Source organism: Crocodylus siamensis, chromosome 15, assembly GCF_052110815.1.
Source record: "Crocodylus siamensis isolate JL-2025a chromosome 15, ASM5211081v1, whole genome shotgun sequence".
In the NCBI taxonomy this organism is placed as follows: Eukaryota; Metazoa; Chordata; order Crocodylia; family Crocodylidae; genus Crocodylus; species Crocodylus siamensis.
This window is the reverse complement of record NC_143409.1, coordinates 27,894,882-27,918,834: the sequence shown is the minus strand read 5'-3', so window position 1 is coordinate 27,918,834 and position 23,953 is coordinate 27,894,882. Positions and strand designations below refer to the sequence as shown.

The 23,953-nt window shown below is 51.2% G+C and overlaps 1 protein-coding gene and 1 long non-coding RNA gene across 11 annotated transcripts in view; one reads left to right on the top strand and one right to left on the bottom strand.

The window, feature by feature from the left end:
• Positions 1-8,446: 8,446 nt before the first annotated feature.
• On the bottom strand, positions 8,447-18,749 carry LOC149852280 (uncharacterized). 2 transcript variants are annotated; one of them, XR_016439443.1, is made up of 3 exons: positions 18,514-18,749; positions 11,302-17,054; positions 8,447-11,202 (listed from the first exon to the last, which is right to left on the bottom strand). It is a non-coding gene; the product is annotated as an uncharacterized LOC149852280 (long non-coding RNA). The 2 variants fall into 2 exon arrangements; XR_016439442.1 differs by having other exon boundaries at positions 8,447-17,054; positions 18,514-18,721.
• Position 18,750: 1 nt separating this feature from the next.
• The window catches only part of SIN3A (SIN3 transcription regulator family member A), a 48,017-nt gene continuing 42,814 nt past the window's right edge, over positions 18,751-23,953 (top strand). For 3 of the 9 annotated variants that reach the window (XM_090029896.1, XM_090029901.1, XM_090029895.1), the window contains exon 1: positions 22,085-22,336. The gene's annotated coding sequence lies outside the window, so the exon portion shown is untranslated. Of the gene's footprint in view, positions 18,837-22,082; positions 22,337-22,674; positions 23,226-23,953 lie in introns of those variants that run through there. The other 6 variants (XM_090029900.1, XM_090029899.1, XM_090029898.1 and 3 more) reach the window with 5 other exon arrangements.

Below are 23,953 nucleotides of genomic sequence, written 5' to 3'. Positions count from 1 at the left end.
CCCAGGCATCATTCTCAGTCCTTTGGCTCTGTGCCTTATAGTACACCTGATATGCAAATTAGGGTGCTACAGTGCAATGTCCCATCACATCCTCTGCCCAGACCCAAAGCCAACTGAAGTCAGCTCCATTTAGCCTTGGGTCAAGTCCTTTCTTCACAGTACCCTTGGAGTCTTTTTCACATCCATTCTCTGAGCCTGAAAATGCTCCCCTACCCCACCAGGTGCATTTTGGTTTTGTGGTACATTACAGAATGACCTGCATGTAAGCAACACCATGACTCAGAGTGCTGCTTTGTGTGATGCCTCAAACTCACTTTTTGCTGGTTGCCCTATTTGTTAAGCTACTTTAGGGAGTTTGTTTCATTTCTAATTTCGCAGTCATCTGCTTGCTCCTACATACAATGCTGTAGCAGACAACACAACTGCCCTGAAGCTCCATGCCCAGGATCCAGCTCCTCCATTGCTAATCTGAGGTGCACAGGTACAGGCTGGGGCCTGGCTAGCTGGGCAGCAGCTCTGCAGAAAGGGACCTAGAGGTTACAGTGGACAATAAGCTGAATATGAACCAACAGTGTGCCCTTGTTGCCAAGAAGGCTAACAGCATACTGGGCTGCATTGGTAGAAGTGTTGCCAGCAGGTCAAGGCAAGTATTTATTCCCCTCTACTCAACATTGGTGAGGTCGCATCTGGAGTACTGTGTTCAGTTTTAGGCTTCCCACTACAGAAGATGTGGACAAACGAGCAAGTCCAACAGAAGACAATGAAAATGGTTTGGGGGCTAGGGCATATGATTTATGAGGAGAGGCAGAGGGAACTGGGCTTATTTAGTCTGGAGAAGAGAAGACTGAGAGGGGGTTTAAATAGCAACCTTTGACTACTTGAAGAGGGGTTACAAAGAGGATGATGCTAAACTGTTCTCAGTGGTGACAGAACAAGGAGCAATGGTCTCAAGTTGTAGCAAGAGAAGTTTAGATTAGGTGTGAGGAAGAATTGTCTCATTAGGATAGTAAAACACTGGAACAGGTTACCCAGAGAGGTTATGGACTCTCCATCCTTGGAGATTTTTAAGACCTGGTTAGACGAAGCCTTTGCTGGGATGATCTAGTTGGGGCTGGTCCTGCTCTGAGCAAGGGGTTGGACTAGATGACCTCCTGAGGTCCCTTCCAACCCTAATTTTGTATGATTATAAAATTGTATAGATGTGATCAATAGCAAAACATCTTGCAGGCTCCCAGGACCATAGGGAGGCTTTGTTCCCTGGTAAGATGCTGCCAACCCCTCTTTCCCTGGGAAGTGAGAATCTATTACATGCAAATGGACTTAGATTTTCCATGTAGCCTCTCAGCCACTAAGCAGTAGATGTACCATCATCCCATATCAGAATATGGACACACAACACATTTATACTCATGTAATCTTTCTAACAGTGTAAACGTGGAATGGACACATGCCATAAAGCCCTACGCCAATGTGCATCATGCTATTTCAGGGTAGCTACCCCTTGGAAAGCTGGAAAAACAATGCATCAGTGCAAGTTCCACCAGTATCCCCAGCTCTACGCAGTTTCACTCCCTGGGCAGACAGGTTTCTACAAACTCCACCACAAAGTGCTATGATATTGCCTACTGCAGGCTGCTATCTCAAGATTGCTGGTGTCTGTCTTCTCCAGACACTGGTATAACTTACCTCAGTGTGAAAACTGATTGTAGTTACAGCAGTGTTTATGTGTCATTTGTCTGCACAATCTGACTTTAACTCTTCAACTAGAAGGGACTGTTTTGGTCATCTAATCTAGTGGTTCTCAGTCTCTTCAAAGCCATTGCTTCCGGATGAGCTAAGGCATCTTGTCTACAAAGGCACCTGGACTTGATTTAAAGGCACCAAGTGAGGAAGGAGGTTCTGAGGTAGATAATAAATTATCCCTGACCCTCTCCTAGAGCAACTGGTCCACTTCTGGATGCTTTTCTGACAAAAAAAACCCAACGGTCTAGAAACCATCGGAAGTGTGTTACTCTCATATGTTACTCTCATATGCATGTAAACAACACAGCACTTTTAATCAAAGGTTTTGCAAAAACATAACCAATGTTGTCCTAATTATACAGGTAAAACATAGTGTTTTTTTTTAAAGTATTATCCAGAAAGCTGTATATGTGGCTATTAACATTGTCCACTTGCTGAAACCCAGTGTATTTTAATGTTGTTGATTGACATTGTGATATTGTGACACTGATTTGGGGGGGGGAAAAGGGTAATGAAAAACTGGTGCCATTCTGAAGATTTTTCTTTGGAACAAAATCAGGTCCAACACTATTTTGCAAAGCCACTTTGGGGTTTTTTGACCAGCTCTGGTGCTTCTAATGGATTAATTGTGCAAGAGAATTAGGCAAGGATATCTCTGGAGTCCTGGCCTGGATTACATTCTGCTTCACAAAATTATCCTCTCCAGTGTCAGTGAGATATGTACACCAGTGTCCAGTGCTGCTCTGAGCTGGTAAGCAGGTTTCCTTGAGGAGCAGGAGCCTACACAGTGGTTGAGACGTCCCATCCAGCTCCTGAGCTTGCACGTATCTGTGTAGACTACTGTCTGTGCAGGGCTGGTCCGACTATTAGGCGAACTAGATGGTTGCCTAGGGCACCAACATTGGAGGGCACCAAAATTATATGCAGAACAAAATAACAGGAACATCATTCTTAATAACAGCCCTGGCCAGCTACGGCTCCACCTTGGTCTAAGACCTTTGGTTTGATAAGGGGAGAAAGGCCTCTGAAAAGATCTCAGAGGAAAGATCACTAGAATTGGCTGCCACCAATTCCCGGTTACCTCCACGCAGCTACATCAAGGGACTGGACATGGCTTTAAGTGCACCTCATGGCTCTCTCAAACTCCCCTCGCAACTTCTACCTTTTCAACTCTCAAGCGGCCTTATGACAAGAGCGTACTGCTGGCAACGTCATCCTAAAAGATGAACCCCTACTCCTATATCATCTTACAGCTCGTGACACTACTTCTCAAAGCTAAAATTGATAAGGACATACCTTCGTTCTTCTATGCTGCAAAAGAGACTTGTTGGACTGGCCACTGTGTCGATAGAACATGAAATAACTGGAAAACTTTGTCTTAAAGAGTTGCAAAACTGAAAGTACAAAAAGCAAAATTCTAATTTTGTACACAAATGTTCATGAGGATTTTTTTTAATTGTACATGTATTATTATAATAAATTCTATTAGAGTTTTTGCAGTATAATTGTGTTAGGGTTAATGAAAAGTGTGAAACAATAAAACATTTTTATTGCTTTATTTTTCATTTCAAATATCAAATAAGTCCATATAAAACTTAATTCTAAACTTATTTGCCTCTGTATTGGAAGTGGTGGGGGCACCGAGGTACAGTTTGCCTAGGGTGCCAATGACCCTTGGATCAGCCCTGTGTCTGTGGCCACAGGGGACTGGACAAGAAGCAATGAATGGTATTAAATTGCAGCAAGGGAAAGTTAGTTTGGAGATTAGGAAAACTTTTCTCTCTATGAGAGTGATAAAGCATAGGAACAGGCTACCCAGAGATGTTGTATAATCTCCACCCTTGGACATTTTTTAAAAGCAGGTTGGAGAGACACTGGGCTGGGATGATTTAGTCAGGGATGATCCTGCCTTGAGCAGGGGGTTGGACTAGATGACTTACTGAGGGCTCTTCTAATACTACAATTCTATGATAAACTGTTGTCACATTTCATTTCAGAAGCAGCTGCATTTTAATGGCTGCTTAGGTGATTTATTCAGAAAGTATATTGCATGTGCTGGGCCCTCTTTCAACTCTTAAAATACACTGTGCAATTGTATGAACATGCAGGCCACCTGTCCTGATGGAACAGTGAATCATCTTTTACAGGAACTCTTTGTTATTCTTTGGATTTCACCCTATAGGACAGAAGGGTCTTGAACCTGCTGGACTGTCACAGAGGCTGCAAAGTATACAGGGATCTTGTTGGATGGAGGTGTTTGGCAAGCATGTGGCAGATTTGTCTCAAGCACTGAGGAATTTTAGGATTTTTTTGCCAGCAGGCACCAGGAAGGAAGAGGAATCTCTTTCCTAACATAATGGAATCAAACAGGTTAGTGAAAACAACTTTGTTGGGACCATGACTTGGGCTGATATCTCTAAGCACCACGATCCAAGGAAAATGCAGTGGGCACTTATGCCCTGTCAAAGGCTGAAACCTAGTTGGCCTTAGTGCACCCAAGACTGAGAGCTTATAGTACTGACCCAGAGCTACAGTAAGGTCGCTGTGTTTCATCCTTTGGGGATGTGGCACAGATATAGCATGCATCACTCCACAGCTCATGGGGGAATGGAATGGGTCTTTAACAGCAGAGACGTACCCAGACTCCACTCCCTATTGCCAGTCTCCTTTCTTCACAAGGTCATAGGTTCATGTTCAAGTTAGATCAAGGGTGGGGGACCAAAGTCCTGCAAGCATACTTTTGCCAGCCCCTTGGATAAGAAGAACATTTTGTTCTCAAACTGTGATATAACAGTTCTCCATGGGAGCCAAAATCCTGTTAAATTGAAAATTAAAGAGTTGGCTCTATCAGTGTGCTGGATCCTTCTCTTCTACTGTACTCACTAATGAAACACCATTTTCCTCAAGCTCTGGCATGATATTTGTATGTTATGTGCACTGATAGCTTAACTGCACTAGAGAAAAAGAGACTTGTTGAAAATGTATGTATCTCCATTGAAGCTAATAGAAAGGTGTCATTTAAACCAGCTGAGGAGCTGATCTGTGGCTTTCTCAGATGCTAACAAGATTCCTAAGGACCTAACAGTAATGATGAAGTCACTGGCTAAAGTCTTTGCTTTATCAGCTTCTTGATTATGAATCCTTCCATGGGAATGTTTTCTTGTTCAAGATGAAGCAAAATTGTGCCCACTCATGGGTACTGTTCAGTCAGGTCTGGGTTCTTCCATGAGCTCTAATGGCTTTGCACTTTGGTCCAGCACTAACAGCTTGGAAGATGCAGTGGAAAACTCGCCCATCACATATACAGCTGCTGTGAAACTGGAGGACCATAAAGATTCACATGACAGGTCAGTGACAGGACACAAAATCAGGCTAAAGGTTTGTGAAGGAAGACACACCCAAATGCCAGAGTAAAGGCCCTTGCCTCAAGTTAAACACATATAGGTAAATCTAAGCCAAGCCACATGGAAGCCAACAGATCATATATGGGCGAACAGATGCATAGTGGGCACTACATTACAGACTGAGAGCCCCAGAAGGGGAGGGAATGGTGAGTGAAAAATCTCAAAAGGTAGCAGGGTCCTAGGAAAGGCTCTAGAGGTGATGGGAATGACATGCAGCTCCATATAAAGCAAGTGCTACCCCAGCTTGGTTTAACAGCTACATGTCAAATAAACAGGGTAATCAGCTTAGCTGTGTGCTGGTGAGGCCTCCACTGGAGTATCCTGTTCAACATTTGTTAGGCACCACATCTGGAAGAAAAGACAGATAAATTGGCAGGAGAGTCAGAGGTGATCAAGCGAAATGGCTACAGCCTTGGAAAACAAGGCCCTAAGGGACAGGTTAGGGAGACTGAGCATGATCAGTCTAGAGACAAGAAGGCAGAGGGGAGACTGGATAATTATCTCTAGCTACATAAAGGGATGCTCTAATGAGTAGAGGGGCCAATTATTCTTATTAGTCCAAAGGGCAGAATGAGCAGTAATGGTCTTTGAGGGAGACATGGGGAAATTAAGCTTAATATTGGAGGAAGAAAAACTTCTAACTAGGAGGACAGTTCAGTGATGAAAGGAGGTGTTGAGGGAGGCTGTGGAATCATTGCCCTGGGAGCTGAGATGAGAAACCTCTTTATCACAGTTGCTTCAGGGGTAAAGGAATAGATCCTGACATGCTTCAGATGTTTGGAGATGACTGGCGGGAGGGGCCTTTCAACCCAAGGCCTTGTTAGGGGTCATTCATTTCCATCTTCACCTCCCCTCCTGACTTAGCTGGCAGTTTGGTGTGGAGGTACCATACCTATGTGTGCAGCTTCTGATGAACAAATCTGTACTCTGGAGCCCTGAGGTCACTGGCTGGGGTAAAAAGATGTGTAGTCTCTATAGGTTTCTAAGAAGTCCCATCCTCTGCAAAGAAAGTTGGTGTGGCATCTTAAAAAGCCAAAGGCCTAGGGGTCTGTTGAAATGAGCTTCCCCACAATGCCTGTCTGTGGGGGAAGCGACACTTTTTCATCCCATGCAGGTACACATTGCTACAGTGCTATTCTAGGCAGTTGGAGACAGCCAACCAAGTGGCTTAACTGCATTCAGAAAGAAGAACTGGAGGAGGCCACAGGCCCTGCTGACCAGGTCTCTAGATACTCCCAGCCCACCCCTGTCCAGCAGAGGAAGAGCGAAGGGGGAGCTGTTGTAATGGGGAGAGCAAGGATGGAGGGCCATGGACACTCTAGAACTGCAGTAGTAGCTTTGTTGTTATTCCAGAGCCCAGGGGAAAAAAGGCCCCTTCTCTGGTTTATGGCAGGCCCCTCCGCAACAAAACCTGCCAAGGAAGGGAAAGGGTGTATTAGAAGAGGGCTGGGTGAGGGTGAGGGAGAATGACTGAAAAAAGGGAGTCACTTATTATTGATACTTTATTTATATGTAATGTGGAAACAACTTTGAGCATTTTTATATCCTCTTTAAAACCAGGATCGTGGACTGGGACAGCAAAGACCCTGATCTTGGAAAGTACTCAGCACCACCAAGGTGCATTGTGGCAGGATGATAGTGTTGTGGTTTTGTCAGATATGGACAGGATTGAGCCTGCAACATTCAATGGGTGTTGGACTCCTGACTCCTCTCCTGTGGGTTGGGAACTCCATCTCAGCCACTGTCTGGAAGGACCAGGTCTCTATTCTCCTATGGTGCCTACTGCACCAGAGTTTCCAAAATAATTACTAGTGTCAGTGATTTTTCATTAAGGGCTTTGAACAGACTGTAATATTTCTTCATACAAGCCAAGAAAAAATGACTGCCACTCAGAGGAGAATTTAAGAATGGTGGATTGGACATTTTGTCTGATCTCTGGCAGTGCTCATTTACTCTGAAAAGATGAAACCTAGGGTAGTTACTCTTTGCACTGTGACAGCATTCCTCAAAGCTTCATTCAACAGGGCCCTATGGTGGCAGGGTCTGTACAACTACAAGCTTATAAGGGTCAGATCCTATTACAGCTGTTGAGTGCCTAAGTATGATCCTATTCTGCACTGCTAAATACATGAAAAGTGGTTTGTATAAAAAGTGGGTGGGTCTTCTTCTGCTTCACTGCCTTTGACTTAGGCCCCTCTTACACATTACATATATTATGCAATTCACAGGTTAATTGCACAATAAATTTAGACCTGCTACAAATACAAAGTAATTATCACAAGATTAACTGGTTAATCATGCAATAAATAGATATTAGCCATAAATGCAAAGTAATTGTAACACCATAAACATGTCTATACAGCTATAAAAAGAACCAACCAGCTTCAAAGTTAGTGCTTGAAAATGTGTAACAACTCTGTAGCTGTTTTCTATCCAATTTTAATTTGAACATGTAGCAGAGCCCTACAGGGTGTCTTAAGCCCATATAAGGTGCCTAATAGGTGGAACAGGAAACATACAAAACAGATAAGAGGTAGAAGGGTAAAGGGGAGAAAACCTAATCAATACCTTGCAGCCAAGTGGGGGCCAACATTTTTGATGGATGTGCTGCTAATTAGCTCTGTCCTCTCACCAAGTGCCACTCCAATCCCCTTCCCCTGCCTGATCTACTGTTCTGCTTTCTGCTCTCAGATCTATGCTCTCTGCCTGATATGCTGCTCTGCTTTGTGCTTCCTTGCCTGTGCTCCTGATTGCTTGCTTTGCTTCTTGCTTCCTGTGTTGCCTGTCCCCTCCCCAATTTGCCATATGGTGTACACAGAGGCTGCTCTATCCCATTCTTTTTCATTTTAATCATTACTCTCCTCCTATTTTATTTTTATTGCTCATCTGAGAGATCAAGATAAGAATAATAGCAATGGTGATTCCCCATATTTTGATGAGAGATCATTTGGAAATGTCACTATCAAATTGTAGCATCTCTTTTACAGGTTGCGTATACAGCCAATTTTGTTTTAGTCTGGAAAAAAAATCTACATAAAAACATGTAAACCCCCAGATTCTTCTTTTTCCCTTAAGGGGCAAAAACAAAAAATTGAAATTTCCAAACAACAACAAACATCCCCTAGTTTTTTCCCTTTTTTTGAAAAAAGTGCAGGGGAAGGGAAACAGAAATAAAACAAATACTGAGAGAAAAAAAATCAATTCGCCAGAAGTTTGATCTTTTCCGTGAATGTGTCAAATCTCATCCAAAAGGTCACATTTCATTTAAAAACAAACACAGAGGAGAAATTCCAACCAACTCAGTGCTTTAAGGGTTTTATTTCCCTGCCGAGTGTTACAAAGTTATACATGCAGTAGGCAAACAGGATTAACTTTGGCTTCCATCCTACAGTGAGTTCTGTGCAATGGAAAGCCTCTCATATCCACGTGGATTTTGGCTGACTTCAGTGGATCTCTGCTGAGGTCTGCTTATATGAATCACATCACAGTATCAGGACCTTTCTTTGTTGCTCTGCTGTGACACTAGGTGGAGAAGCTTGAAACATGTCAACATTTCAACAAAAGTGCCACATTACCATGACTCATTTGCCAGCCAGCTCTGCTTTCATGGGTTTTGCTCACCTGCAACGAATTATCAGATTAAATTGTTCATGGATCATCAATGCTTGCTGCCTCCTCCTCTTTCCCTTTTCATAGATATGAGCAGTTGAGGGATACTGTCCCCCTGCCTTACCTATAACAGGTTAGGGTTTCATGCCTTGTGGTTGTCAAGGATGGACCCCATAGTTTTACTAACAGCTTAGACAAGGATTTGTATAGGATAGTTTGAACAGGGATGACCCTGCTTCTGGCAGTGGGGAGGAGGGGGTTGGATTAGGTGACCTTTGAAGGTCTCTTCCAACCCTACTTTTCTGATTTTGTGACCTGCCCAGAGGATTTAGTGGAGAAAGGCTGTATGGGAGAAATGGATACTACTTCTTGGCATAAGTGTTGCCTTCTCTTAGCACAGCCTTTTGTATTTGTGCATGGTGTACTAAGTCTTTCAAAGGAAATCTCAGCATCACAGGGGCAGCTTCTTGACCCTCCGTCCATCAACATGGTCTTGTGTAGATGTCAGCCCAAAGAATCTCTAGTGGAAATCCAAGGGTGACAAAGGGTCAGCACAATTCCCATGTACCATGTCTCTGCATCAAGGGTTCATCCGGGCAGCAAAAGAGTAAAAAAAGGTAGGGGATAAGGTGGAACACAGGTCCTGGGTAGGGCAGGACTTCATGTTGAACAGCTGAAGTCAGGACTGCTTAGAGCAGTCTTTAGGCTGCTCAAAATTATACAAGGGACCACTCTGTTATCTGGCCACTCCAGGAAGCATGCAGGTGGCTGCCTTGGGGATGAAGAGAAGCCTCTGTCTCAGGACTCCTATCTGTTCAGAGCCAAGGACAGCTAGTTTAAGAGGCCTAGTTCTATAATGGTTGAGTTCAGGAAAGCACCAGTGAAGTGTCTTAAAGGGAACTGCAATCTGGTAAACTCTGAAAATTGAGCAGCTCATTTGTAGGAAGTGAAGAATATTAAAACAAACAAGAACATTTGAAATCCACAGGATGTGTTAATGCAGGGGTGGGAAAAATGTGACCTGCGGGCTGCATGCGGCCCGCCAGGCCATTCTTTCCGGCCTGTGGGGCCCCTAAAAAAATTAGAAAGTTAATATTTATCTGCCCCTGGCTGCCTGTCATGCGGCCCTCGATGCCTTGCCAAAACTCAGTAAGCGGCACTCTGCCTGAAATAATTGCCCGCCCCTGTGTTAATGTCAGGTCAAAGCTGAATAGTAGTGTGTCAAACAGGAGATTTCTATAGAGAAGGCTGCACTCACCATGCTATCCCAGCCACCTTGTACAGCGGTATTCTTCTTCTGCCTTTTCCTGATTAAATGTACATATTTCTGTCCTGTTAGCAGATAAGGTACGATTTGCACATGGCAGCAGAGTTAAATCTTGGGAGTTTTGAAATATCCTGACTTTGGAAGTCTTAGTTTCTTAAGCTTAAGGTTACATTCCTGCAAAATTACTTGTTGTTTGGGGGTGGGGGAGACCTGTTTTGTTTGGAGAGCTTGAGGGGGGAGGGTTGCCTTTAAGATCTGATCCTGGTGTCATGGCTTCTCCCTAACTTCTACATGAGTACCGTATTTTTCGGACCATAAGACGCACTTTTTTCCCCCCAAAAGTGGGGGGGAAACGAGGGTGCGTCTTATGGTCCGAAGGTGTGCTACCCCAGAACATTTGTTTGCGGTCCCATGCGCCCGCTTACTGTCCGCTGTCCGCTGCCGTTCCCATGCTGTGGATTGCTGTGTGTGTGTGGGGGAAGTCCCGCCTCCTGGAGTCTCAATGTCAGTCAGTCAGTCAGGTCACATGATCGGCACAGCGCACGCCTCCCCTGCGTGTGTGTGTGTGACACTGACAGACTGACAGGATTAAAACGTTGAGACAGGAGGCAGCTAGGTACGGTACCAGGTAACGTGCTTGAGCCTCTAAGTCTTTCCTCATTTGTTAATGGAAGTGATGATGGTTCTTAACACCACTGTTGAGTTTACGCTGTTAAATATTACCGTATTTTGCTTTATTTTAATAAATATTTTAGTATACCGGTACTATTTGGTTCAGAATATTTTTTTTCTTGTTTTCCTGCTCTAAAAACTGGGTGCATCTTATGGTCAGGTGCGTCTTATGGTCCGAAAAATACGGTAATAACTCCATTACATTAATATCCTTTTATATTTATCACCCTTTCTTGAGAACTTTCTGGCTGCTGTTGCAAATAGAGCCTCCAGGTCTTGCAGTAAAACTAATTTTCTTGGAGGCAAGTCAGTTCCTGATCCTTTCTGTCCCAATTACTTGTGTTTTGTTAGTTTCCCATGGGGCCTTTGGATTCATGCATTGATTCTCAGATGTGGAAACTCCACTTTTGTGTCTTATAATTGCAAGTCTGTTGGTAATCTCTGAAGACACCAAGCTGAAGGGTGTATCTGGGAAAAGAGATGACATAATTTCTCCTGAAAGGTGACCTGTAAAGGAGCAAAATATTAGGGGTGTTTGTGCTGAATGAAGAGACTAAGAATATCCTCTTCCCCTGTTTGATTTTTTTTTAAACAGAATAAATTCACCTTGTTCCCAGAAGTCTGTCTGATGAATGGACAGGTTTATGACATCACAGATGCCAAGGAAGTAAAATTGATCTGATGAAGGATCTCACCTTTATCCTTGGAAAAAACTTCGAAAAAGTTATTAAGGATCACATTTGTGGGAGTCCAATGGGGAAAGCAATACTAAAGGGCAACCAGCACAGATTTATAGCAAGCAGATCCTGCCTGACTAACCTTCTTTCTTTTTGTGACCAGGTCACAAAATACTTAGACACAGGAATTGAGGTGGATGTCATTTACTTGGATTTTAAGAAGGCTTTCAATATGCTATCTCATTATAGTCTCATAGATAAACTGAGTGACTGTGACGTAGATGATTACATGGTCAGGTGTGTGGCAGATTGGCTTAGGGGCTGCACCCAGAGGGTGGTGGTGGATGGGTTGGTATCAAGCTGGGAAGATGTGGGCAGGGGAGTTCCACAAGGCTCGGTCCTTAGACCGGTGCTGTTCAATGTCTTCATTAGTGACTTGGATGAGGGCATGGAAAGCACTCTCTCCAAATTCATAGATGATACCATATTATAGATTTCATAGACATTAGTGCTGGAAGGGACCTCGGAAGATCATCAAGTCCAGCCCCCGCCCAAAGGGCAGGAAGTCAGCTGGGGTCATAGGATCCCAGCAAGATAAGCATCCAATTTGCTTTTGAGGTGTTCAATGTAGGTGCTTGAACCACCTCCAATGGCAGGCTGTTCCAGACCTTGGGGGCTCAGACAGTAAAAAAATTCCTCCTTATGTCCAGCCTGAAACAGTCTCGCAGTAGTTTATGACCGTTCGACCTCGTCATCCCTTGGGGCGCTCTGGTGAACAAACGTTCCCCCAGATCCTGGTGGTCACCCCTGATAAACTTATAGGTGGCCATCAGATCACCCCTGAGCCTGTGCTTTTCCAGGCTAAAGAGCCCCATGGCTCTCAGCCAGTCATTGTAAGGTCTGTTTTCCTGACCTCTGATCATGCACGTGGCTCTTCTCTGGACTCGCTCAAGCTTCTCCACATCCTTTTTGAATTGTGGAGCCCAAAACTGGACGCAGTACTTCAGATTCAGCCTCACCAAGGCTGAGTGCAAGGGGAGAATGATCTCCCAGGATTTGCTTGAGAAGCATCTATGGATGCAAGGCAGCGTTTTGCTTACTTTACTAGCCGCAGCATCGCATTGCAGGCTCATGTTCATCTTGTGGTTAATGATGACCCTTCTGTAGTACTAGCCATTGTAGCACTGCCGAGTCTATAAGGATGCTGCAGGCTTTTCCTCCCAAGGTGGAGAACCTTGCATTTTTCAGTGTTAAACACCATCAGGTTCTCGTCCGCCCATTTGCTGAGCCTGTCCAGGTCAGCCTGGATCACCTGCCTGTCTTGTGGCGTGGATGCTTTGCCCCAAAGTTTGGTGTCATTGGTGAACTTGGCCAGTCTGCTCCTGACTCCAATGTCCACATCATTAATGAAGATGTTGAAAAATATGGGTCCAAGGACAGAGCCTTGGGGGACCCCTCTGGTCACAGGACACCATGAGGAGTGACTGCCACCAATTACTACCCTCTAGGTCTGACCACGGAGCCAACTTCCCAGGCAGTGGACTGCGGTGGGCCCAAGGCCACAATTGGCCAGTTTTGCCAAGAGATGATCATGGGATACCAGATTGAAGGCTTTTTTGAAGTCAAGATATATGACATCAATCTCTTCTCCCTTGTCCAGGTGATAGGTCACCTGGTCGTAGAAGGAAATGAGATTGGTCATGCAAGACCTACCCACAACAAACCCATGCTGGCTATCCCTTAGGATGTTGGCGTCGGCCAGTCCATTAAGGATGGCCTCTTTAATAAACTTTTCTAAGATCTTCCCCAGGATAGAAGTCAGGCTGACGGGTCTATAGTTAGCCAGATCCTCTTTCCTCCCTTTCTTGAAGATAGGCACCACATTGGCCTTCATCCAATCTTCGGGCACTACACCAGAGCGCCAGGAGTTTTCAAAGATCCGTGCCAGGGGCTGGGCTATGATGCTCACCAGCTCCTTGAGTACCCTGGGGTGTAGATTGTCAGGGCCGGCTGACTTGACGGTATCCAGCTTCTCAAGATGTTCCTTAACTTTACCTTATGGGGTAAAGTTAACACACCAGAGGGTAGGGGACTAATCCAGGCAGATCTGGACAGGTTGGGAAAATGGGTGGAACAGAACAGGATGTGGTTCAATAAGGACAAATGCAAGTGCTGCACTTAGGAAGAAGGAATCACCAGCATGCTTACAGGCTGGGAGAGGACCTTCTCAGCAGCATGGCAGAGGAAAGGGATCTTGGAGTCATTGCTGACACCAAGATGAACATGACAATGTGACAAAGCCATCAGTAAAGCTAACCATACTTTATCGTGCATTAGCAGGTGCATGACAAACAGGTTCAGGGAGGTGATACTTCCCCTCTATGCAGCATTAGTCAGGCTGCAGTTGGAGTACTGCATCCAGTTTTGAGCACTGTGCTTCAAGAGGGATGTGGACAACCTCAAGAGGGTTCAGAGGAAGGTCAATTATATGGTTATGGGGCTACAGGGAAAACCTCACGAGGAGAGACTGAGGGCCCTGGATCTCTTCAGCCACTGCAAGAGAAGGGTGAGAGGTGATCTTATGGCCACTTACAAATTCATCAGGGGAGGACAGCATGGAATAGGAGATTCCCTATTTACCAGGGCACCCCTTAGGGTAACTAGGAACAACAACAACAGACTGGCAGAGATCAGATTTAGTTTAGACATCAGGAAGAACTTTTTTATGGTAAGGGTTGCCAGAATCTGGAATGGGCTTCCAAGGGAGGTAGTGCTCTCCCTTACCCTGGGGAACTTTAAGAGGAGGCTAGACATGCACCTGGCTGGGGTCATCTGACCCCAGTGCTCTTTCCTGCCCAGGGCAGGGGGTTGAACTTGATGATCTGCTAAGGTCACTTCCAACCCACACATCTATGAATAAGGGCATGGTTTTCATTCATGGTCTTTGGGCTGAGATATTGGAGGTGCCGTAGCACCAACTCTCTCACTAAATTTGGTGGAAGCTGTGGGTGCTTGGCATGTCCAAAACTCAGGCCATTTCCTTTTGCATCTGGGAAAAAGGGTTATATGGAAAAACATTTGACACCCTGTCTGTGCTGGTATGGGTTGCAAGAGCCCCCAGTCTATATCTCAGGAGTCTGAGAGAACTCCAGCAAAATAGGGAGGATAAAAGTTGACATGCCAGATGTTTCCATTAGTGATGTAGCAATCAAATCACCTTTCAGATTTTGTTAAAACACTACGAAAGAACTGAAAAACCAGAACCCCCATTTCTGCCCTTCTTCAGGTCACCTTTACCTGTGTGTGACACAGGGGTATCATAACTGCAGAAACATACCCAAGGCAAGGCGTAGTCAAACATGTCTGCACTATGGGAGCAGGGCCCTCTTCCTTGGATCTCTTGAATGTATTTTAAAAATCCTTGCAGGGCATTGACTATGCCCTCACCCCCCTGCTTTACCTGTAGCAGGGTAGGGTTTTCTTGGTGTTGTGGGCCAATGTGCCTTGTAACTGTATGACAGAGGAGTTTGTGTAGTTTTAGGAATAGGTTATACAAGCACTTGTATGGGACAATTTGGATAGGAAGGATCCTGGCTTGAGCATAGGGTTGGACTAGATGACCTCCTCTGGTTGCCTTCCAGCCCTGCTTTTGTATGACTGTCACACACTCACTTAGGGCCTGTCCCTTAGTTGGATGATTTCTCCCTTCACTCTGGCAACGTGAAGGGGTCTGAAAGTAAGTGTAAACAGCCTCCTTGTTCCTGAAGTCTCCCCAGCTTCCATTCCTATGCTGGGAACAGATCATGCAGAGGATCTCTGTTTGCTTGGACCCAGGGGAGGGGATGGGATGTATCAAGTTAGTTAAGCCACCGGGTTGGCTTGTGGCTCAGAAGCTGCCTACATGCTGAGACTTGCATATCCTTCAACCTCTAGTGTAAGTGTGTGCACACGGAGCAGTAGACAAAGCGAGGCATCACCAGAACAGCTGGAGTTCCTCAGGGCACATATCTGTAGTGCTCAGGGGATTTGCAGCCTCCTGTGCTGCACTATGCCCTATCCAGACGTAGACATTAGTGTCTTGTATGGTTGCCCATCACCACTCTATCTCAACACCCTCTAAGTAAATTCAATCAGCAGGAACAAAGTCCCTAGTAAACTTCTTTGAGTCTCTATCACCTGTTCAATTTTGGCAATAAAAGTTGTGTTGTGGAAGAAAGGCAACTGGTTAATTCATTTGCTTCAGGGTTCTTTGGCTGGGTCATGCTTGATTTGATGTTGAAAAAAGTGTCACTCAATTTTGTCTCCAACGTGCCACCCTGCCCTGCCTTCTGTTTTACTATGGTGGGAAGCTGTTCTACTCAGTTCACTCAGAGGGACACAGTACATTACTGGGCCCAACACAGAAACAGATACTGGCCCCCATGCTCCCCCAAGATGGAGAGAAGAGCATGTAGGAAGGAAGGAAGGATGGATGGATTTCTAACTTGGGTTAGCTAGCACACCACTCACTCCAGTAGCTGAATCTAGGCTGCTTCAGTGCATCTAGCTGGGAACCTGGGACAGCCCCTCAAAAACTAGATCTGGTCAGCCCAGGGGGATGAAAAGTACTAAGCTGTCCTCCTTAGCAAGGCCAAACTAATAGATAGGGCTGAACAAATAATTCATTCATCATTGATAAGAGGATTATCAAAGGTGAAAATGAGAACTGGGCACTTAATTTCCATTCATGTTACCGCAAATCTCCCTTTGGCTTGATTAATTTGCTGCTTTTTTTCTGTGACTGTAAAAGGGTAGCCTGCCCATTCAATGGCCTGACACTGGTCAGCCATGTTCAGCTAGCCCTGTCTGTTGACTTAGGATGGAGAAGTCCTAGTGGAAGGTCTCTGGCTGGGAAGAAAGCACAGAGACCTCTAGGGAGCGTGTGGCCTGCAGACCAGGAACTACCTGCTGCCTTCCAGGAGACTTGGTCCAGGAGAAGCGGCAAAAGAAGCTGCTGCTGTTGGGCCTTGCCTGCAAAGAAGGGAGCTGCAGGTTGGTCTCAGAGGCTGAGATGACACTGAAAGAAATCTCCTGTGGTGAAGACTAAGGAGGGCCATGCCTTCGAGGAACTCAGGAGATGGAAAAGAGATGCATTCCAGAGGAGGTGAGTGAGGAGATGGCCTGAGGAAGCAACAAGGCATGGGTGGAAAATTGGCTCTGGCAGTTTTATGCAGGGGTTGTGGTTTGGCACCTAGGAGTGTGAGTGAGGTGGAGTCACTACAGATCAGAGGAAAGACTGTAGGGTACTATCCCCAAGACGGGAGGGGGCTATAGAGATGCACTTTGGAGTCTGGGGTCATGAATGAATCACCTGTTGGGGCACAGCAATTGATGGTGAGAAAGGGACACTTTGAGCAAGCTCACCGCAGTGCTCCAGGTAACTGAGGGGCGGAGAGGAGAACCCACAGTGCAGCATGCGACAGCAAACCACAGTTCTCACTGTTCTTCAAGTTCATAATGTGCTCACTGGTTATGATTGGTTGGGCGAGTCACATGGTAGCACCTCTGTTCTCTGATTGAACAAATGCATCAGGTTCAGCCAACACTTGCAAAGAGTCATTTTGAAACTTTTCATTCTCCAAACAGTTGAGTGTGCAATTGAGATTCAGTCTGTCCGGGCTGATGAATGTACACCACATGTTTCTGGAAAGCAAAAACAAAGGGCATGAGCATGGCCGGCAGCACTGGGATGTAACCTTTGCCCCCAGTCCTGGAGTGAGGTTTACCCCTGGCAAATTAAAGCCACTGATTTTTTTCAATATTTGACAACTCTAATTATTACTAATTAGCACTGACATCAGTCTTTTCAAAGTACTTTTGGTCTGCTCGATCAGTCCTACTTGCAGCATCCCTGTGAAACAGAGTTCAACCTGATGGGCAGGGAAACTACAGCACAGATGTTACTGTTGTGTTGCTCATTTCAGACCCTGGGTTTAAGAAGACCCTGGGTTTGTGACTCCTGAATTCAGAGCTGTGTGCTGTGCTGAGATGCTCCATCTTGTCCTTGATATTTAAACTGAGTAATATTCAAAACACTTTGTACTGAGCACCTGAAGCAGGGAAAAGTGAAGGGAATAAAGGACTGGCCAGAGAGAGAGAGCACAGATGGTTAAATTTACACTGTAAACTGGTGTACGAGGGACAGAGACATGTCAGTTAGGGGCTTGTACCTAAGAAATGCTGAGCCACCACTGGAGGCAGGAAGTTCACTGGCTGACAAAGGTACTCAGCCTCTTCTTACAGGATCATGCCCTAAACCAGCTACAGATCCACCCCTACTGTAACAGTATCATGGACTAGACTATTAGAATATACTAGTGTAACCAATGGCATATTAGTTGTGACCCTGCACTGCCAGGCTTTGTGGATTTCCTTAACCCCAGCCTGAACTAGGTGGACAGATACACTGTTGCTAACATTGGTGTAGAAAATCAAGATAGGCCAGGGGTCAGCAACCTACGGCCTGTGAGCTGGATCCAGCCCACAGCAACCTTTGGCAGCGGGAGCCTTGGTCTGTAGGTGCTCTGCCCGTGGCATAGCGGGGACGAGGAGCAGTGGGAGATGTCCTAGTGTCGGCTCGGCTGCCTTTGACCCAGATTGGGTTGTTCTGGCCCATGGGTGGAAGAGGTTGCTTGCCCCTCCAAAAGGTGCATTGCAGGGAGCCACCCGAAACCCCCCCAAATGGACTTTAAGGCCTGCGGGACAGCCCTTGGCCAGTGAGCCACCACATGGCTTTGACTGCACCCGTGGTGTGGATAAGGAAGGCTGAAGATATCATCTACCTACATCCCACTATCCTCTAATATCGAGAGCACATGAAATAAATCTAGCTTTATTTCCTTCCCTCTCCACTGGAAACGCACAGCAGGCGGCCTGCTCTGCGTTCAAGCCCAAAGGGTCCCTGATATTGTTGGAGCATTTACACACCACGTCAGGTCTCAGGATCCCCAACATCTGCTGGCGCCTCAGCCACAGCTCTGCTCTCCTCGCCCACCCGCGAGCGCAGCCCCGGGAGCCAGGACATCCAGCTCTAGCTCCCCTCTGCCCCAGCCCGTGCCTCAGTTTTCCTGGTGGAAGATGGGGGAGAAACACTCCTACCTACCCGGCGTGTTGGAAAGTTTAATGGGGCGTGCTCCTCGAGCGCCCCAGGTCCGGCACCTCCCGCAGGGAGCTCCCAGGAGGGCGCCCGGCTCCACAGGCTGGGGCGAATCCGCCAGAGCGGCCGCGGCTCCGCGCTCGCAAATGGCCGCTCGGCAGCGAGCTCCGCCCGCACAGGGCCGGGGCGGCGGGCGCGGGGGGAGCCCGGCCCCGGCCGCAGTCGGCCCGCCCCCACGGGCGGTGCTGCGCTGACGGGCTGGCGGCGGAGGCCAATCCCGGCGCGGGGGCGGTGCCGCCCATTCAGGACGCCCGGCCGCGGCGCTGAGGGTATGTAACAGCTGCTTCCCATTGAGGCTGGAAAATATCGGGCGTTTTCGGGGGAGGGGGCGGGCCGGGGCAGGGGGGCGCGGGCAGCGCCGTCCGTCCGGGGACCGGGCCCGAGAAGCACCGCGCGCTCGGCTCAGCTAAGGACGGGAGGGGAGGCGAGGGGGGAAGATTAAAAGCAGGAAAAGGGCTTTGCTTTCCCCTCCCGCGCGTGGGCCCGGGGGCGCCCGGACGCGGGGGCTGTCCCGAGGGGCCGGGGCCGACGGGCGCTGCGTGCGCGGGGCGCTTCCCCCTTGCTTCCTGGCTCGGAATAAACAAAGCGGCGTCGCGCTCCGGGGCCGCAGCTCCAGGCGCTTGGTTGGCTGGTTTATGCGCGGGGCTTGGCGGGCGCTGCCGGGGGCGGGGGTCTGAGCGCGGCTGCACACGCTGCGCGGCAGCGGAGCCCGGGCCGCGCGGGGGCCCCCGGGAAACTTGTTGGGCGCGAGTGGGTGTGCGGCCGGGCGGGGAGGCGCGGGCTGCAGCTGCCCCCGGACCAGGGAAGGGGGGGATCCCCGGGCCCGACCGCCGCGCGCCTAAGCTGCTGGCGTCCCCGGGCCGGGCAACAGCCGCGCTGCGCTCTCCCAGCTGATCCGCTCGCAAACATGGAGCTGCCTCTCCCACCCCGCCTCCTCCGCGCTGGTGGGAGGGAGATGCCCGCCCCCGAGCGGAGCTCCCCTCCTTCTCCCACAATCCCGCGCCCCTGCCCGCGCTCGCAGGGAGGCGGAGGCCGGGGTCGGGCTGCGTGGGGCGCCTGCCCGCGCGATCCGAGCCCGCACCGAGTTAGTCGCCGTGGCGGGCGCCTTCCCAGCCGGGCGGCTGGCGCGGGCGGGGCGGGCTCTGCTGTGCAGGGCGCGGGCGCAGCGGGAGCGAGGACGGGTCGGGGCAAGCGGCGGATCCCGCCCCCCGCGTGCAGAGGCCGCAGCCCCCGAGCCCAGCGCGGGCTCCCGCCGCAGCCGCGGATACGCGACACGGGCACCCCCCCGCGGGCTTGGGCGGGATTCGCCCCGCTCCTACTTGCCCAAGGGGTTCGCCCCGCCCCCCCCCACTATTGGGTGGAATCCCAGCGTGGCCTGCCCTATCACAAGGCCCGGCCGCCTCTGGACTTGCGCTTCCCGGCGGAATGTGGCAAGGCTCTGTCTGGAAAGGGGAGGAGGGAGGCTGCCTATCTTTGGCGCTGATTGGTTGGAGCGGAAGCGTCGGTCCGCCGCCCTGCGAAAGGGGGTTGGGGTAAAGCTGGCGTCCCCGCCCCCACGCGTGTAATGGATCCGTCCCACGTGGGCGCCGCTATCCCGGAAGTGAAGCTGTCCGGGAAGGGAGGGGCGGGGTGGGTTCAGGGACAAAAGGCTGCGCCCGGCTGCTCCCCGCGCCGTGCCCTGTTCTCGGGCCCCGCGTTTACGTCAGTCGGGGGCCGGCAGCAGTGGCCCGGGGTAGGCACAAGGAACAGAGCAGCCGTTCTCCCGGGCCCAGCCCAGCCCGGCCGTCATCTGCGGGGGCACCCTGGGGACCCCCGGCCGCGGAGCTCCGCCTTCTCACGGCATCCCGCCAGGCCCGCGCCGCGGTCACGCACCGACCCCTCCTTCGCGTCCCCACTGCCCTGCCTCCGGCCCGCCTCCGTCACGTGGCGGCGCTTCCCCAGCGCGGCTCCGGCGGCTGGGCTCCGGACCAGCACGTGGAGCCGGGGCTTCCCCTTCCCCGGCGCGGCCCACTCGGCGCCCGCCGAGCCCGGAGGAGGCGAGGCGGGGCGGGGCCGAACAGTAAATCGCCCGCGTCTTTCTCCCCCCCGCCCCCCTTTTTTGGCCCGGGGAGAAGCTGCTGAGGCGGGACCGTGGCTTCCCCAGCCCGAATGGGGGGAGCGGGCGCGCGGCTCCTCGCCTCGCTCCGCTCTGGGCGCGGGGTTGCCGGGGGGCGCTCCCGTCTTGTGGGGCGGCTCTGGCGAGGCGACGTGCCGCGGCTGTAGTTGCAGCGCCGGGGAGGGGAGGGGAGGGGCGGGAAGTGCAGTGAAGTCCTTGGCGCTGGAAACTTCAGCAACAGGCGGCGTCCGGGATTGCGAGCGGGGAAGGTGGGAGCGCTCCCCGCACTGTGCAGCGGGCTGGGAGCCGCGGCTCCCGGCGGAGGACCGGCCGCTGCTAAAAATAGCCTCAGCCGGCTCCGCGCACGGCGGGTTGTTTTCCCTTTATTGGCCCGCGCCGGAGGCTGCGGGGTGGGGGTCGGGCTCGGGCACTCATAACGCCCGCACGGCCCGACACGTGCGACAGCGAGCGGGGCACGGGCCAGGCTCGGTCCCGGGCCCTGTCTTGCATCCGTGCTCGCCGGGCCTCCCGCGCCCGTGGACAGCAGCCGGGGGACAGCCCGCCGCGCAGAGCCGGACCCAGGGCGCCTTGACTTTGAGGTCCCGGCGGAGGCACAGCGGGGTCCAGCTTCCCTCACACCTCCCGGGGTCGAGGAAAACCCGACGCCTGTCCCCGGGCTCGTGAGAGCTGAGCAATGCCAGCCGCGGCTCGGCGGGAACCAGCGCCCGCTGGGGAGGCCCGGGGCGCTCTGTAGTCAGGGTGAGCTGCTGCAATGTGGCCCTCTCGCTTGTTGCCCCCTCCCCGGGCAGCGCGTGGGGACCGCGGAACAGGAGGCGCAGCCACGGACGCAGCTGGGCTGGAGCCGGACGGTCCCTCCGCGGGCGGGGACCGCGTGGTGCCGGAGGACGCCCCGGGGCTCGAGGCTGCAGCTGCAGCTTGTGGCGCGCGGCGGGGCAGGGAGCGCACGTGCCGCAGGGGGGGGGAACGGGACAAGGAGCCCAACCCCGCCCCCCCGCTCGCAGAGCAGCGCCGGGGCCGCGGCGCCGATGTAAACATTCCACAAAAGGGCTCCCCGGAGGGGGGGCGGGGCCTCCGCGCCACCGGGAGGCGGGGCCTCAGAGGGCGGAGCCTAGTTGCGACGGGCACCGCCGCCCTCCAGTGGCCGCTGGGTTCCTGTGGGCGCCATCCAATCAGAGTGTAAGGGAGGTGGGGGAGGGGGCGGGACTTGCTTCCTATACGGACATTTTTCCTCTGTCTCCCCTCCCCCTTCTCAATCCCCTTCCTGGGGGTTGTGTCCAATGGGGGCGGGGGGCGGGGGCGGGCACTGGGCGGTGATTGGGGGAGGCGACGAGTGACAAGCGGCTGGCCCAATGAGGGCGCGGGGGTCTCCCCCCCGAGTGGGGAGGGGCGGGATTTCCCGGGGAACAGAGAAGCGGGCAGCGCTCCGCCGCGGCCGCCGAGAGACGGTTACTCCATCTTACCCTCCCCCCGCCGGGCCCAGCATCCCGCGCCCCGCCCGCGCCGGGGCCGGGGACCCCCCCCCGCCCAGCCCCTTCCCGCCCGCCCGCAGCTGCGCCGAGGGGCCCGGGCCGCCCCCCGGCGTGAGGAGACGGGGCCGGAGCAGCGGCCGCGCGCCACGGCCCCCGGCAGCGCCGGCGCCAGGGGCGGCGGGAGGTGAGCGGCGGCGGCCGGGTCGGTGATGGGGGGCGGCCCCGCCGCTCCGGACGGGGCGGGGGTCGGGGTGGAGATTGGGCCCCGCCGCGCAGCGCAGGAGCGGGGTCCCGGCCGGGCCCCGGCGGCGGGATCGGAACCGCCCCGGGCTGGCCTGTCAGCCCCCCCCCGGGAAGTCCCGGTACCACGCCCCGCCCCCGCGGTACCGGCTGCCCCGCGCGCAGCCCCACCCCCAGGGCGCCGCCTTCCCCGGTGCGCTGCTCCGCGCGGAGGCTCCTCCCCTTCCGAGCGCCGCGCCCCCGCCCCCGCCGCCATGGGCGCCTGCCGCCTCGCCCCGCCCCGCCCGGCAGCGCCCGATCCGAGCTGGCGGCGGGGCCCGTGGCTCGGAGTCGGCCTCGCTGCCACGTGCCTCCTGGGGCCGGCACGTCTGCACGTCCCGCCCTGCCGGACTGCCCCTGCCGCCGGCTCTTTCCCAGAGGTCACCTCGGGGCACGGCGTGAAGCTGGGGCTGGGGAAGAAGCCTTTTGCCCTGGGGCAGAAGCAACGAGAGGGTCCGGGGCCCTGCACGTGGCAGAGCGTTTGCCAACTGCCAGTCATCCGCCCCAGCCTGGGGTCCATCCTTTGCCTCCCGCGCGGGCCTCGCCTGTCCTCAGATGCTCCGTGCCTGTGCGGAGCCAGGCAGGGGGCGATCAGGCAGGCAGCGAACTCACTGAGCTGCCGGAGAATGGGCACCGTTGCTGCCCTGTGCTCCTGGGTGGCTTGGAAAAGACACAGCGGAGAATTCAAATCTCTTGTTAATGCTGAGCAGCGTTTCTAAAGTCCTCTGGCAGCAAGAGGAGTAGTAGACAAGCTTTTCTTCAGGTTGTTCCACAGAAAAGGCAGCACATGATGGGTGGGTGTTTTTGGGGTTTGGGGTTTTTTTTAGTACAGCACTTCTGTCCCTGAGTGCCTTGCTGCATGTTGCTCTTTACATAGGCAAAGAAACTGCTGAAAACACTGTTGGTGGGGTGGGGTTAGAAGTTAGTCTGACCTGGTGTAGGTGAGGCTGACGGCAATGCGGGGAGGCTTCAGTAGGATTTTCATCAACTCAGTGGAAATCTTGAGGTATCTTTCTTTAGATCCCTTCTCCGTGGTCAAGTGACAGTAGATGCGTATTAGGATGTGTTCTACAATTTGAAGACCTTTTATTTTGTGATGAATATGCAGATTAGGCTGCTTTGTCATCTGCTGCTACTCTTTCTTAGTCTTGGACACAGTACAGCCTATGAGTAACTGGACTGAGCAAGAAGAGTGGCTTAATATGGACAAGAATAGGCCAGATTTTATTTAGGCTATATAGCTAGCTTTTTTGAAAGCAGTCAAATGGCTGCTTTTTATTTATTTAGGTATTAATGCTCTACTACATACGAGAACTTTGTATTGAGTAATGTATAGATGTGTAGGAGTCCACAAGTTTGCTTTTGTCAGCTTCTGCTATGGGCATTAATTTTTAAATATTTTAATAGCAAATTGGCATCCTTCTTTGCCCTTTCCTCATGGCGTTATGCTTTTAAACTTACCAGTGGCTTGTGTGCTCAGTATTTCAACTCCACTCTAGTGATTTTTGGTTTTTTTTTTTTA